Source organism: Carex rostrata, chromosome 11 (assembly GCF_964058835.1).
Source record: "Carex rostrata chromosome 11, lpCarRost1.2, whole genome shotgun sequence".
Lineage (NCBI taxonomy): Eukaryota > Viridiplantae > Streptophyta > Magnoliopsida > Poales > Cyperaceae > Carex > Carex rostrata.
In genome coordinates this window covers 9785812-9801078 of record NC_135928.1, presented here as the reverse complement: position 1 = coordinate 9801078, position 15267 = coordinate 9785812, and the positions used below count along the sequence as shown (strand labels likewise).

The following is a 15267-nucleotide window of genomic DNA, read 5'->3' as shown; positions in this document are numbered from 1 at the left end:
AATTGATAATTGACTATGAATCAAAATTGAAAAAATCGGTAAGAATTGACCAAATCAGATCGAAAAATTGTTAAATTAAAAAAATAATCTAAATCATTGAAGAATTAAATTTTACTTTGAAACATAGTTCACAAGATTTTTCCTTTAAAATTCAGTCTATTTTTGAACATTCAAACCTTATAAAATAATTTAATACATTACATTGAATTTTAGGATATTACTTTGTAAAACACTATAGCCTATTCCTTCGGAAAAAACAACATGTTTATTGTGGTCTCACTATCGGATCATTCCTCTTGTTGTTATATTTCAAAATAGATTGATCATAACTATATCAAATTTGCAGCGACATATTCAATTTCATTTAGAGATATGCAAAACTCAACTTCAAAGGTGGACAAAAAATCACCACAAAAGGCGATTCTATCTGCATGAGGAAGTGGTGGTGATGGAAGACATAACCTTCAATAAGTCATGTGACAGGATGGAGTGGAAATGGAGTAAGAAAGGGGTGTATACTGCAAAATCGACATACAAAATCATCTCAGGAATGGGGTTGACTAAACCCTTGCACACATGCACTTGGAAGCTCATAGTACCACCCACTGTCCGCATTTTCATTTACCTCCTGCTTAAACAGAAAATTCTAACAATGGATGTGATGAGTTATAGAAACATGGGGGTAAATTTGGGTTGTGTAATATGTGGAAATTGTCCTACAGAGTCAGCACTGCACCTCATTTTTTTGTGCCCATGTGCAGTAGAGGTATGGTATGAAATGGCGGCAAAAATTGGATATAGGCTGATGGTGCCTCAGAGTACGATACTTGAAATTTGGACAGTGTCAAAGGAACAGGCGAATAGAAGAGGCAGGAAGTGCAGGGTAGAATGGGGATCCTACTTTGCCTGTACATGTTGGCATCTTTGGAAAAGAAGAAACAAAAAAATCTTCACTGGCAAGTCAACTCCTTCGAATATCTTGGCAGAAAGGATTTTTGATGAAGGAAGGATGTGGTTAATCTTTTGCAACATAGGGGGGCGCAAGCTACTGGGGACAAATCTGTTGCAGGATCCGGACTGATTACACGGAGGATGTGTTTCAAAATAATTGCATTGATTAATCTCAAATTGATGCAAGGCTGTCTTAGTTTAAATTAATTTCTGGTTTCTCATTGTTTCAATTTCTCTCTAGCTTTCAATAATGTAGGTGATGTGTTAGTGCTGGGACATTTGGTTCATGTAAATTGGGCGGTAGATAGCCATGAACAGGCTCTTTAGGTAGCATTGGGTGATACTGGTACGTTGTTGGTACCAAGCCTAGCGGGTCTGCAGGGTACGGATCCAAGGGGAAGGCCGCTGGTGAATAGATAGTGTTTGAGCTGTGCTAGTTGTATTTCTTTTCATAAGAACTGATGTATTATGTTTTTATTTTTTTATATATTTTGGCAGCTACTGCCAAATTTTCAAAAAAAAAAAAAAAAAAAAAAGAAGAGTAAATGCATCATTCATAAAATAGATGGATTTCAATTGTTTGGATTCGGCGTTTGAAGTTAATCCGATATATTTTTGGAGTTGTGCTCACCAAACTCTCTTGGTGAGCACATCACACCCTAGCTTTGCTCTATATCTATCTATCTATCTATCTATCTATCTATATATATATAGATATATATATATATATAGATATATATATATATATATATATATATAGATATATATATATATATATATATATATAGATATATATATATATATATATATATATATAGATATATATATATATATATAGATATATATATAGAGAGAGAGAGAGATGGGCTATGGTGCATTGCAATGCATGAACCCTCTTATGCATTGCACTATATATCATGGATTTAAAGTCCAAACGACCAATCCGAACAGTTCATCTTGTTCTTCATATTAATATGTGCTTGACGACCAAATTTTACATTTTTTGGAATTTTTTTACTATTTATTAAGCAATTTTGAAAGTCGCTGATCCGATGGTCCAGAAAATTTTACTGTTTTTTACTGTTCACAGCAAAACAACAATTTTAAAAAATGCTTAATAAATAGTAAAAAAATTCAAAAAAATGTAAAATTTGGTCTCCAAGCACATTTCAATATGGATTAAACATCTAACGGTTCGGATCGGTCGTTTGGACTTTAAATCCGTGATTATAGTGCAATGCATAAGGGGGTTCATGCATTGCAGCATTTCTGCCGGTGGTGCTGCCACTGTTTTTTCTATTTTTTTGATGTTCAAATGACAAATCTAAACCGTTAGATGTTTAATCTATATTATAATCTACTTGGAGACCAAATTTTATATTTTTTGGAATTTTTTTACTATATATTAAGCTGGTTTGAAAACCGCTGATTTCAGTAAATTTCTGCAGCATTGAAATCAGCGGTTTTCAAACCAGCTTAATATATAGTAAAAAAATTTCAAAAAATGTAAAATTTGGTCTCCAAGTAGATTATAATATAGATTAAATATCTAACGGTTTGGATTTGTTGTTTGGACATCACACGGCTAAATATAGCCCCGGCAGCACCTCTGCTGAAATGCTGCCAGCAGCAATTTAGACAGACCCTATATATATATATATATCAAATTTTACATTTTTTTTATTTTTTTACTATTTATTAAGTATTTAACAAAATCGCTATATTCAGACTATTGAATTTTTGTACCCATCTTAATAAATAGCAAAAAAAATTCAAAAAGAAAATGTAAAATTTGATCTGCAAGCACATTTTAACATATCCATCCTGTTGAACGTTTGGATCAACTGTTTGGACTTTAAAAATATAGGGTGTAATCCGGTGTCACCAAAAAAGGGTGTGAGTGGATCCCTCATCTCTCTCTCTCTTTCTATATATAATGTCACACCCCGTGACTACGGGTCGTAACAGTCCCCCGCCGTAAGCATACAACGCCGTGTATGCTTACAAGGTAATAAACAGTTCAAACAAAATAACAAGCAAAACAAAACATGTTTCTAATATATAATCAGAGTACACAGTCTGGTCAGAATATAATACAACAAAAGTATCTCATCCGGATACCAACCACGAGGCCTACCCTAAACTTACACAACAAAACATATCTAGGGTCCTGTGATGGTCAACTACTAAGGCCTACTACACGCGTGCCTCTCCGGAATCAGTCGCACCCGTACCTGTAAAATAATCCGAAGGGTGGGGGTGAGAATAAATTCTCAGTGCTAAATTTGCCACAGTTAGATAATTGGACTTGCAATCAAACTCCATATTCAAAAATGAAACCCAAACCAAAACAATTCAAACAGATATATATTCATAAATAACAGAATGCCAATGCTCGACAACAATTAATCAGATGAATCACAGTTAACGGAATTTCCAAGATGAATTTCAAACACAACACATATTTTGGCTTAACTCGACTCATTAGGGTTTGTAGCAACTACAGATGTTCTTTCGAGCTGGACCCTTTATCAAACCCTCGTCTGTAGGGTTACTGACACCTACAGACGCTCCACCGAGCTGGACCCTTTTATCTGACACCCATCTGTAGTCGCTTGGCTTAACCGTTTATTAAGGTCTGGTTCAAGTTACATAAAGAAAATTATCTTTAGAATCGTTTCCAATATTCGCAATATTCAATTGACCTTCCAAATGCATTAACAAGTAGGAGAATGCCACCGAGCCATAGAAGTTACACACTAGTCACCCACGATTCCAATTCACACATCATAACATAATCACCCTCCCTCGTCCCAACCGGTACTGGGAAACATTGAGGGTCGTTCACCTAAGGCCATTAGGATCCTGGGAATCAAAGTCAGCATACAGCCCGACTTTGCAAATTCATTGGATCCAAGTGCTTAACTTCGTAAATCCATTCACATACATAGTTCGTGGTGACTTTCAATCAAAATCAGATCATAATAGATCAACACAACCTATAACCATACCAGCATGCAAATCATTCAAGTCACATCAATTCGAGTTTAATTTGATTGGGCTATGCAAATGCTTTACACAATTCAATGATGCAATCAATCAGATATTCAACATGACAAACGAATAAACAGTTTAATTCCTGAAAATAAAGTATCAAACAAGTCCAAGAATCCCACACCTGAATACGACGAGCGTACCGCTTAATTAAGGATCGGACGTCTCGAATTGCCCCGCGAAGTCTTGCTCGATCGAGTCCACACCTATATTACACGTATACTAGGTTTAACTTTGGTTTATGATCGAGGTATTCACTCGAGTTATATTAGGGTTTATGCTTTCCTATTCCTCTTTCTTGCTTTAAAATCTCTAACTTCTCACAATTTCCATTTGGGTCTTCTAGACCATACACGATCTCAATTTGGTAACAATTCATTTACTAGTTCACCAATTTAGTTCTCGTAACAATTCGATTTACCGATTGGTTAAACCCTAATTTGGTCAAAACCTCAAATTAACCGTTAAACGTTCTAGAATTTCAAGGTCAAGAGGTAACCCTACCGATTGCAAGTCTAATCGGTTGGATTAAACAAATCAATTCACGATTATGCCCGATTTCAGTTTTGGCACGAAACCCTAGAAATCAAAATCCACAAATCGGAAGGAAATCGGGAAAAATATTGACAAATAAACAAGCAAGGAGTGTAGAGGAACTAATCCTCGAGCAATTTGAACACAAATATCGAGTTTAAAACGAAAATCTGAGAAATCGAGAAAATTCGAGGTTTCGAAAGAGAGAATGAGAGAAAGGAATACCGAATCGGAGAGTTAGGAGAGATTCACGGGCGCTTACTCGGTTCCAGCTTCGATTTCTCGCAACAATCGGGGGTTAGAGAGGGAAGGGAAACTCTCTCTCTCTTTTTCTTCTCTCTTGGCGGAATTTCACTCAAATATGTGAAAGAAATGAAGTGGGAGAGAGAGAGAGAGAGAGCATGAATTATGCAAATAAACCCTCAAATCATCCAGTGCGGGTCGCCCATTCGCACTGGATTTGAGTGCGGACGCACTCAGCAGCTGAGCTTTCCAGCGCCTTCCAGAGGAAAAGAACAGGTGTCGGTGCGGGTCATCCACCCGCACTCACCATCAGTGCGGACGCACTCCATACTTAGTCAAATTTTCATGAAAACGGCACTGAACAAAGGAAATGTCTGAGCGTAATGCGGACGCACTCAATTTCAATGCGTGTCAGTCACCCGCACTCAGGACTTGGTCAGAATTGGAGGAAAAGAGAAATTGGAATCAGTGTGGGTCACCCATCAGCACTCACACCAGTGCGGACGCACTGAGGAGAAATTCAGACAACAATCCAAGGCAAACAGAGGCCAGTGCGGGTCAGCCACCCGCACTCACCACCAGTGCGGACCCACTGAGCCTATAAAGTCTCAAATTCTCGAAATTTCAACGCGGTTTCGATTCACACTTGACTTACTTATTTAGAGGAACCTTAATTAAGGTTTAAACTTTCATTTTGTTAGCACGATTTTCGATTCTTGCTTTTAAATCATTAAAAATTAATTGTTAAAATTTCGTAACGTAACATATAGAGAGAGGAGGGATCCAATTACCACAATTTTGAGTTACCACAACCATTTTCTACATTTTTAAAGTTCAAATAGTCGAACCAAATAGTTTAATATGATCTCCACGATAAAATGTGCTTGTAGATGAAATTTTACATTTTTTTTTTGAATTTTTTTTACTATATATATTAAGTATTTTACAAAAACTACTCAAATTCAGATCATTGAATTTTGTACCCATCTTCATAAGTAGTACGCAGTATGCGGTGGACTTCCACATACAAAAACTCTGGACTAATATATATTGTTTCTAAAAAAAATACTAAATAATATATATTGTTTCTTTGCTTATTAGTTCCAATCACAGAGTACCAACGTTTTTCTAATTCTTTTACTGATAGAATTATCAATTAATTAATAAGTTTATTTTTTATTTGGCCCCATTGATTGCAATATTACCAATTTGTCTTTACACAATTAAGCCCCTATTTTCTTTTAAACAAAATTTATGGTCCAATAAGCAATCCTGCATTTTGTTGTTGTCAGAAAATCTCTTCATACCGTGGAAGTAACAGAGCAATTTCGCTAGATTGAAGAAAATAAACAAGCAAGATATTGCAGCATTTTGAATTTTGAATTATATAAAGAAAAAAAATGTTATTATATATAGAGTTCAAAACAGTTTATAATAACTTCCTTTTTTTAAAGGGACAGCACATTGTAAAAACCGATCAGGTGAACATGTCCAGTATTATATATATAATTTCTTGCTTATGATTTTACTAATAGGTAAATTAGTTGACGCTCTGGTACTTCGTTAAAGCAACTTAATTGTACTTTTCTTATATATATATATATATATATATATATATATATATATATATATATGAGGAGGGCTCAAATGCCCCAATAATTATGCCCCAGTTCTCTCCCAAAATCTCAACAACACATCTAATTTTAGATGAGAGGTTCAGATTGTCTTTGTCCGTGACTTTTCGTTTCTAAATTAGACGCGCGCTTCATCCGATTAGGTCTCTCCGGTTCTCTTTTTTGGCAGTCGGTCTCCAGTTCTTACCAAAAATGGCTGATCGCGTCTCTTCGTCTCTTCCGACAGATACAGTCGCGAGCGCGCTCTCTCCTCTCGCCAGCGAATGTGAATTCGCTAATTCTACTTTGCAATCGGTCATGGATGAAGTCAAGTCTTCACCGCCAAAATCTCAATGCTTTACTTCACCGCCAAAATCTCAAAGAATTGAGGTAATCTAATTTTTAAATTGAGCAATAACCATCTAACTTAGTAACAATTTATTTTAGCGGTCAATAAGGGCATAAAAAGCATGGCACATGGAATTTAACTTGATCAAACTAATATTGTTTTTTTCTTACATGAAATTTTAAATCGAAGAGAAATAATGAAAAGATCTGTCTCCCTCTCTCTAGACGTAGCTCCACCTTCTTGCTCCTCCCTCCTCTCTCGACTCTTTGGAGCGGAAGCTGCACCCTTTCCGCCAGCTATGCGCCCCTATCGGCCCCAACCCCGATGCTTGCCTCCACCCCGTCGACCCTCCTGTCCGTTTTGACACCGACCCCGACCCCAACGATGCACATGTATACCAAATTTATAGGTGATTGGAGATTTGGAGGCCATATATTTGAAATTATTTCCTTTCGTGATTGATATCAACCCATAATCAAGTTATTTCTTTTTGTTCATCAGATTTGATTTTTTTTTTATTGTTTTGTTTCAAAATTTGTCAAACTGAAAATTCTCCTTTTAAGATCGGGACTATTAAGTAATTGGAAAAACACAAATTGCTGGTGTTGAATGAGAAAACACAAATTGCTTATATTTGCTCGCTTCATGCTGACTTTTTGTTTTGCATAATCTACATTTTAAGACTCTTGAGATATTTTGGAGTAGCTTTGAAGATATTTTGCCTACTGCTATGACTTTACCTTTAATAAATATAGCTTTTTTTTTTTGTTAGTTGTGCTGCCTTAGAGCTTGGAGAGCATTTCCATTCATGAGTGCAGCCAGGAGGATACTCAAATGGTGGAAGCGGTCAACCCAAACCTGACAGGAGGAGCAGCAGTAGATCCAATAGAGTAGCGTAATTGAAGTTATCTAGTAGTTGTTAAATAAAGCCAGTCATTCTGTTAATTGAATGTTTTGTTAACTGACATAGTTTTGTGTTGAGGTAAGCTGCTTGAAGATCAATTTTAGGTTTAGTTTTGTGTGTGCTGGTACATATACCAGTAGCCAGGAGTATTAGTTCTAGTGGGTAATTCTGTCATCAGTGGGGTTTCAAAACTAGATGATGTAATTAACAATTTTGCTAATGCAAATGGGCACTTGCCTTGTAAATGTCACTTATGATATCACTTTTAATATCAACATACTCATACTAGCTTGAAGATATATGATCAAGTTTGGAAGAAGATGACAATTCATCTCAAACTCTTTATCTTGTGCATACCTGAAGCTTAGTAATTGAAAGCAAATGATGCCAATTGCCAAGTGATACACAACTAGAAATTAAAAAGTTCCTCGGAAAGAAAATGTTGAAATAAGAACTTGTAAAGTTTCAAAATAGAAACACATAAAGATAAGCAGTTCTTAATCAACCAAGCACATAAAAATAAACAATGAAAATACATAATCGGTATTCATAAAAATCACAGTTTCATTAAAAGACATATTTAATCGTCTTCATACAACACAAATTCACAAAATATTCCTATCATTACATCTAAAATATTCTTTCTATGACATATTAATCGAAATTAAGGATCTGACAAGCAGCTGCATCTTTTACCATTTAGTCCTTATCCCACATTAAAATACAATATCAACCAAATCCTTCTCAAAATAGTTCATAATAGGAATTTATAACAGCCAAAAGTAATAGTCCTTACAACATAACGAACAAAAAAAATAACAAGGAATTTATAATAGCTAAAAAAAATTCAACAGAAACTTTGCATTAAGCCCCCATAAAGTTGGTGAATTTGCCAAATGACTGAAAAACAGATAATAATAAAGTTGCAACATAATGAACAAAAAAATAACAAAAAAAATTTATAACAGCTAAAAAAAACTGAACCAAACTTATAATTATAATTATGACATCTTATATAGGAAATTGTTTTCTATAGTCTTCAGTTATGCAAAAGTCAAACTATTACATTAACAACATAAACTTGACCTTGAAAAGAACAATAAAAATTAAGCTAAACATTTCATTCTTCAATTATGCTCTTTAGTCTCCAGTTGGTTTATTATCCATAGCATCAGCCCCTTTCCTCCGTTCACAAGTTGAAGAATAGTGGTCATATTGATCACAAGTTGATATCTCCATATTTGATCTATTGTTCCGACCAATTCTTGTACCAAAATCTGCGTTTTAAATCACCAAATCGCGTATTTTACATTGAATATCCATAGAATGTGGTACTGCTGCGATTTCATTCTTATTTTGCAGAAAACGGGCGAAATCAGGGAAGTTACTGAATTCTGAGACTCTGCACGCGACCCTCATCACATCTGACGCGACCCTCATCAGAGTCGATGCGGGTAGCATCAAACCTGACGCTGGTCGCATCGCGAGCTTCCAGAGAAGACAGCAAAGGCCCAATTAAGGCCCAGAATTGAAGCACTCGTTTTGAAATGTCTATAAATAGACCACCCCTGCTACCAGGGAGGGGGTTCCGAATTGGAAGATTCAAAATCTCAAGAATTGGAGTGTTGATGAAGAAAGAAGAGAGAGATTGGAGATCGCTTGGAGAAGAAGAGAAGATTGCAAGATCCTTTCCAATCCACCTTTGATCTTCGAGCTTCATCATGATCTTTTCTCTTCTCCCCTCTTTTATGCTTTCTTTTATCATGTTTGAGTAGATCTTTAGTTCCTAGGGTTAGGATGTAGTCTCTAAACTTTGTCTTTGAGTTGTATGTTGTTTTGATCTAAGTTTGAACTTGTGTGATTCTTTGTTTGAGTATTCATTGATTGCTTGATTTTGATTGCTTGATTGATTCTTGATTGTCTACTGTTAGATGTCTATAGCATCTCTTCTAGTAATTTGACCTTGATGTTTCTTGCAATTGTGATTGAGTATGTGAGGTAGATCTAAGATCAATAGTAGCCGAGAGGTGAACTTTCCATTATCGAAAGGTTATGGATACTTCTAGCAAACCAGACAATCAATTTAGGTTAGATACCAGTAGGTGAGAGCTACAGGTTGAAGCCTCGCACAAGAAATCAACTTAGATACGAACACATGTCAGCTCAGCTCGAGGGCCAAGCGACCCGCATCAAAGATGATGCGAGTCGCGTCATACGGGTCGCATCAGAGATGATGCGAGTCGCATGACAAGTCCAGAGAGGGCAGAGATTGGGATGAAACCTGAAACCCTGGGAACGCCTTTTATCATTGTTCAAAACCAAAACCTTTAATTGCTTTCATTTACTGTTAATTGAATTGTCACTTGAAATTAGGGAATATAAACAAACCAAACCCAACTTTCTACACTTCTAGTACCTAACTCAGATTAGTAAGAATTTAGAGTCGAATTATACCGTCCCTGAGGATCGATACCTTATTATACTATACGGATAGGACTGTGCACTTGCAGTCTTAGACGAGAGTTGATTCAAGTTTTAAACTGGTACAGCTAGCTGTACCTAAAACTTTGTAGCATACTTTTGTAAGCGAACAAGTTTTTGGCGCCGTTGCCGGGGACGGCTAGTAATTCTTTTCTAGATTTTTGCTTATCTTAGTTAATCTAGATTTTAATCTGTATCTTTTCTTTTCTTTTGCTTTACTTCCTTATTACTAAAAACTGGCTTTCATTCCCCCTCCTGCAGGTAAATACAAGCTGACTTACCGACTGAGGAGCAGAGGACCGTTTTTTGACGACACTCCTCCAGACGACACTGTTCCTGCTCAGTCATCAGCTGACGCGACCAGCATCGAAGTCGACGCGACTCGAGTCACGACTGACGCGACCCGCATTACTTCTGAAAAGACTCGCGCCACAGAGACAATGTCAGAACATCCGAGCAGGGAGGACAGGGATGCAGAAATCAGAGATAGAGAAAGGGAAGACTTTACGGACCAGTCTGATGACAACATGGATGTCTTCATGCCAAGAACCTTACTAGAGTTTAATGTGCCGAGGGCTGGAGATGTCAGAGGCGCGATCAGACTACCAAGAATTCCCGGACAACAACCGAATTTCAACCCAGGAGTTGTCAACATGGTTCAGCAGAATGTGTTCAATGGAATGGATCACGAGAATCCACATGCTCATCTCCAAACCTTCCTCGAGTGCATCACAACCATCAAGACCAATGGGGCGACAGCTGATTACACCAAACTCGCTTTATTTCCTTTTACTCTTAGGGACAAAGCCAAGAAATGGTTAGGGTCGTTACCAAGGGATTCCATTACCAATTGGAGGGAATTATCTAAGTTGTTTCTCACTAGGTTTTTCCCCTACAAAAGAACCGCCAAGGTAAGGAACCAACGGACCAGTTTTAGGCAGAGGTCTGATGAACCCCTCAATGAGGCATGGGAAAGGTTTAGGGAATTGCAATACTCTTGTCTCCATCATGGTATTCCTGATTGGTTGTTGATTCAAACATTCTATGATGGTCTAACTGAGAGCACTCGCACTTCTGTTGATGCAGTTGCAGGTGGGGCGTTAATGTCAAGGGAACCTCTGGAGGCCATGAACCTGATTGACAACATGGCACAGAATCAACAATGGTCCGGCAGAGACAATACCCGACCCAGAGGTGGAGGCAAGTACGAAGTCGATCAAATCATTGCTCTAACCGCCAAGTTGGATGCTATGCAAAGGGCAATGGACAAGCTAAGTGTGAAAGCAGTCAAGCAGCAGCCGCAAGCATGTGTCATGTGTGGTGACGAAAGGCACGCTTACGAGCAATGTTCATTGGTGCAAGCTGAAGAGGAGATCGAGCAGGTCAACTCCATCAACAATGAACCTTCATTCTTTCCAAAACCTCCCTTCAACCGTTCTTACTCCAAGGACCCTATTGAGCAACAAAACTGGAGGTGGAATCAGAATAACCCTGCGCCATTCAACAATGCTCCCAGACCCCCTTTCAATAACCCCTCTGACAACAACAACTGGAACAACCCTTCTGGAAGCAACAACAATAACAACGTGAACTTCTACCAGAATGCTTCCTTCCCCAATCAGGATAACCAAGCACCTCAATCCGGTCTCTCCAAACCACATGTGGCACCTTATTCGAGTGACTTCATGCACGAGCAAGGGAAAATGAATCAAATCATGTGGGAACAGATGCAATCTATGTCTTCTCAAATGGCTGCTCAAAATAAGTTGCTGGAGCAATTGAGTCACATAGTCATCTCAAGCCAACCTCAACCTGGAAAGTTACCTGCTCAACTAGAACCCAACCCCAGAGGAGAGGTCAAATCGATCACACTGTGAAGTGGGACCCAGTATGAAGGACCAACCAACCCAACTGATCAGATTCCACCTGACGCAACCCGCGTACCAGAGATGCGACTCGCATCAAGCTCTGAAAAGGTGAGTCCTGGTCGCGTAGGATCAACTGAACCTGCATCACCAATTGAAGAGCCAGTAAATGCGACCCACATCCCAGACACGCGACCCGCGTCAGGTGAGTCTGAGAGTCAGAAAAAGAAGGAGACTGAGAAGCCACCTCCATACAGACTACATGTACCCTTCCCTCAAAGATTAGCTGAGACCAAATTGAATGCACAATTCGCTAATTTTGTCGAGGTTCTTAAAGGATTGCACATCACGATTCCATTCATCGAGGCTTTGACCCAAATGCCCACCTATGCCAAGTTTCTCAAAGACATCCTTTCCAACAAGCAAAGCTTGGAGGAGCACAAAAAGGTGAAACTCACAGAGCAGTGCAGTGCAATCTTTAGTAGCAAGCTCCCGCCCAAACTAGAGGACCCTGGTAAATTCTCAATTCCTTGCAAAATTGGGAAAGCTACCATCAAGCGAGCCCTGTGTGACCTAGGGGCCAGCGTGAGTCTCATGCCATGCACCATCTTTGAGCGCATAGGAGTAAGCAAGCTCAGACCCACGCGCATGACTCTACAGCTTGCTGATTCTTCTGTCAGGGTACCACTTGGCATAGTGGAGGATGTGCCAGTTCTAGTCGGTAAGTTCTATGTCCCTGTTGATTTTGTGGTGATGGAGATGGAGGAGGACAAGAAAATCCCTATCATTCTGGGACGACCATTCTTGAAGACAGCTCGAACACTCATTGACGTGGAGAACATAACTCTGACTCTGCGGATTGGAGATGAGAAAGTGGAGTTTAATCTCAACCGAGCTATGAAGTGTCCCTCCGAAACAGAAACATGCAGCTGGCTTGATGCGGTCGATCAATTGGCCAAAGAACAATCTCGTAGGCAATACAGACCAGATGGATCCGATACACGAATAATGAGTAATTATTCTGATTATTTGGATAATTTGCAGGAGAAGATGTGTGCAGCAAAAGCAAATTTTGACGATCTGGATGAACTAGGACGCGGGCCGGATGAATCCCACGCGGGTCGCGTGCCACAGTCTGAAGGCCTGGAAAACAGATAACGAGGATCTGATGAAGCTGACGCGAGGTCTTCACGCGACCCGAGTGAACCTGACGCAGACCGTGTCAAGACCCACACAGAGCCGCCGACTCCTGAACTCAAGCCTCTTCCAGCTAACCTCAGGTATGAGTTCCTAGGCCCAAATAAATCCTGTCATGTGATTTTAAATGCAGGCCTCAACCCAGCTCACATCCTCATAATCTTGGAGGATTTGAAAGCTCAGCAAATTGTGATTGAGGACTTGATCGAGAAGGTGATAGGCACTCATTCAGCCACATGCAAGCTCAGGACTTTACCAGCAAACCAGCATATGGTCCATACACCTCTGAAGTGGGCGCTCCGCCCAGAACCGCCTGATCCACCTTCCACCAACCAGTGAGGCGCCCCCGCCTCACCCTTCACTCCATGTTTGGTTAGTTTCCATATTTTCTTCTATTTACTTTTTCTTGTGTGAATTCAAGCATTGAGGACAATGCTTCATTCAAGCTTGGGGGGTGAATAGAAGAAAAATGTATCTGCATTTAGGTCATGTTTCTTTTTCCAAAATTTGCATTTTTAGGTGATAAATTTGTGTGATTGCTTGGGTTAAGGACTTGTTGAACAATTTTGGTTGTGATTTGGATGACTTTGAAAAATTAGAACTAACCTCATAATTGATCAAAGAACTGATTAGGAAGGGTTGTTTTGAGAACTTGAAAGGATGAAAACTTGAATTGTATCGAAAATCAATTTTTGAAACTAAACTGTGCCTTTTAAATAGGGAAATGAGGATTTTAAATAAAGATAGATTTGGATATTCATTGATATGAATGAATACCAATGGATGTGTGTATTCATGGTATATGTGCAAAAGCAAAAGAATAAAAAAATAAAAAGATGGAGAAAATAAGAGTACTGGCAATAAGTCCTATTGGGCACCTTTGAGCTCGTCTCCCAAATTAAAAAAAAAGGATGGAGAAAATAAGAGTACTGGCAATAAGTCATATTGGGCGCCTTTGAGCTCGTCTCCCAAATTTAGAAAAGAAAAATAACTTTTGCATATATCAACACACGAAGTCCGCGACTTGCTAACCTAAGCTTGTTCCAAGCTTGGGGGAGAAAAAGGGAAAATCTTCACAAATGAGAGCTTGATTTTAGTAAAAGAATGATAGATTGATCAATTCGAGTATTCAGCTTTGCAAGTATTAAAACATTCTAGAAATTGAAGTTTGATTAGTCAATTTGTGGGGTGAATCAAAATTGATCAAGGAAAGTCCAAATCATACCATAAAGATTCTCGAGATTCTTGATTTAAGCAACTCATGTAAATTTTCACATTTAGGAACTTAACTTGCATTTAGAGTCCAACCCGGTAACAAAGAACAGATCTTTGCTTGAGGACAAGCGAGAGTTCAGCTTGGGGGAATTTGATATCTCCATATTTGATCTATTGTTCCGACCAATTCTTGTACCAAAATCTGCGTTTTAAATCACCAAATCGCGTATTTTACATTGAATATTCATAGAATGTGGTACTGCTGCGATTTCATTCTTATTTTGCAGAAAACAGGTGAAATCAGGGAAGTTACTGAATTCTGAGACTCTGCACGCGACCCTCATTACATCTGACGCGACCCTCATCAGAGTCGATGCGGGTAGCATCAGACCTGACGTTGGTCGCATCGCGAGCTTCCAGAGCAGACAGCAAAGGCCCAATTAAGGCCCAGAATTGAAGCACTCGTTTTGAAATGTCTATAAATAGACCACCCCTGCTACCAGGGAGGGGGTTCCGAATTGGAAGATTCAAAACCTCAAGAATTGGAGTGTTGATGAAGAAAGAAGAGAGAGATTGGAGATCGCTTGGAGAAGAAGAGAAGATTGCAAGATCCTCTCCAATCCACCTTGGATCTTCGAGCTTCATCATGGTCTTTTCTCTTCTCCCCTCTTTTATGCTTTCTTTTATCATGTTTGAGTAGATCTTTAGTTCCTAGGGTTAGGATGTAGTCTCTAAACTTTGTCTTTGAGTTGCATGTTGTTTTGATCTAAGTTTGAACTTGTGTGATTCTTTGTTTGAGTATTCATTGATTGCTTGATTTTGATTGCTTGATTGATTCTTGATTGTCTACTGTTAGATGTC

The 15267-nt window shown here is 38.6% G+C and overlaps 1 long non-coding RNA gene and 1 other non-coding gene across 2 annotated transcripts; one reads left to right on the top strand and one right to left on the bottom strand.

Moving 5' to 3' along the window:
- Window positions 1-6521: 6521 nt before the first annotated feature.
- LOC144562379 (uncharacterized) lies at window positions 6522-7918 on the top strand. Its single transcript, XR_013514067.1, has 3 exons — window positions 6522-6785; window positions 6934-7153; window positions 7517-7918. It is a non-coding gene; the product is annotated as an uncharacterized LOC144562379 (long non-coding RNA).
- A 3119-nt stretch (window positions 7919-11037) lies between these two features.
- Window positions 11038-11144, bottom strand: LOC144562494 (small nucleolar RNA R71). The gene has a single exon (XR_013514111.1). It is a non-coding gene; the product is annotated as a small nucleolar RNA R71 (small nucleolar RNA).
- Between the last annotated feature and the right edge of the window lie 4123 nt (window positions 11145-15267).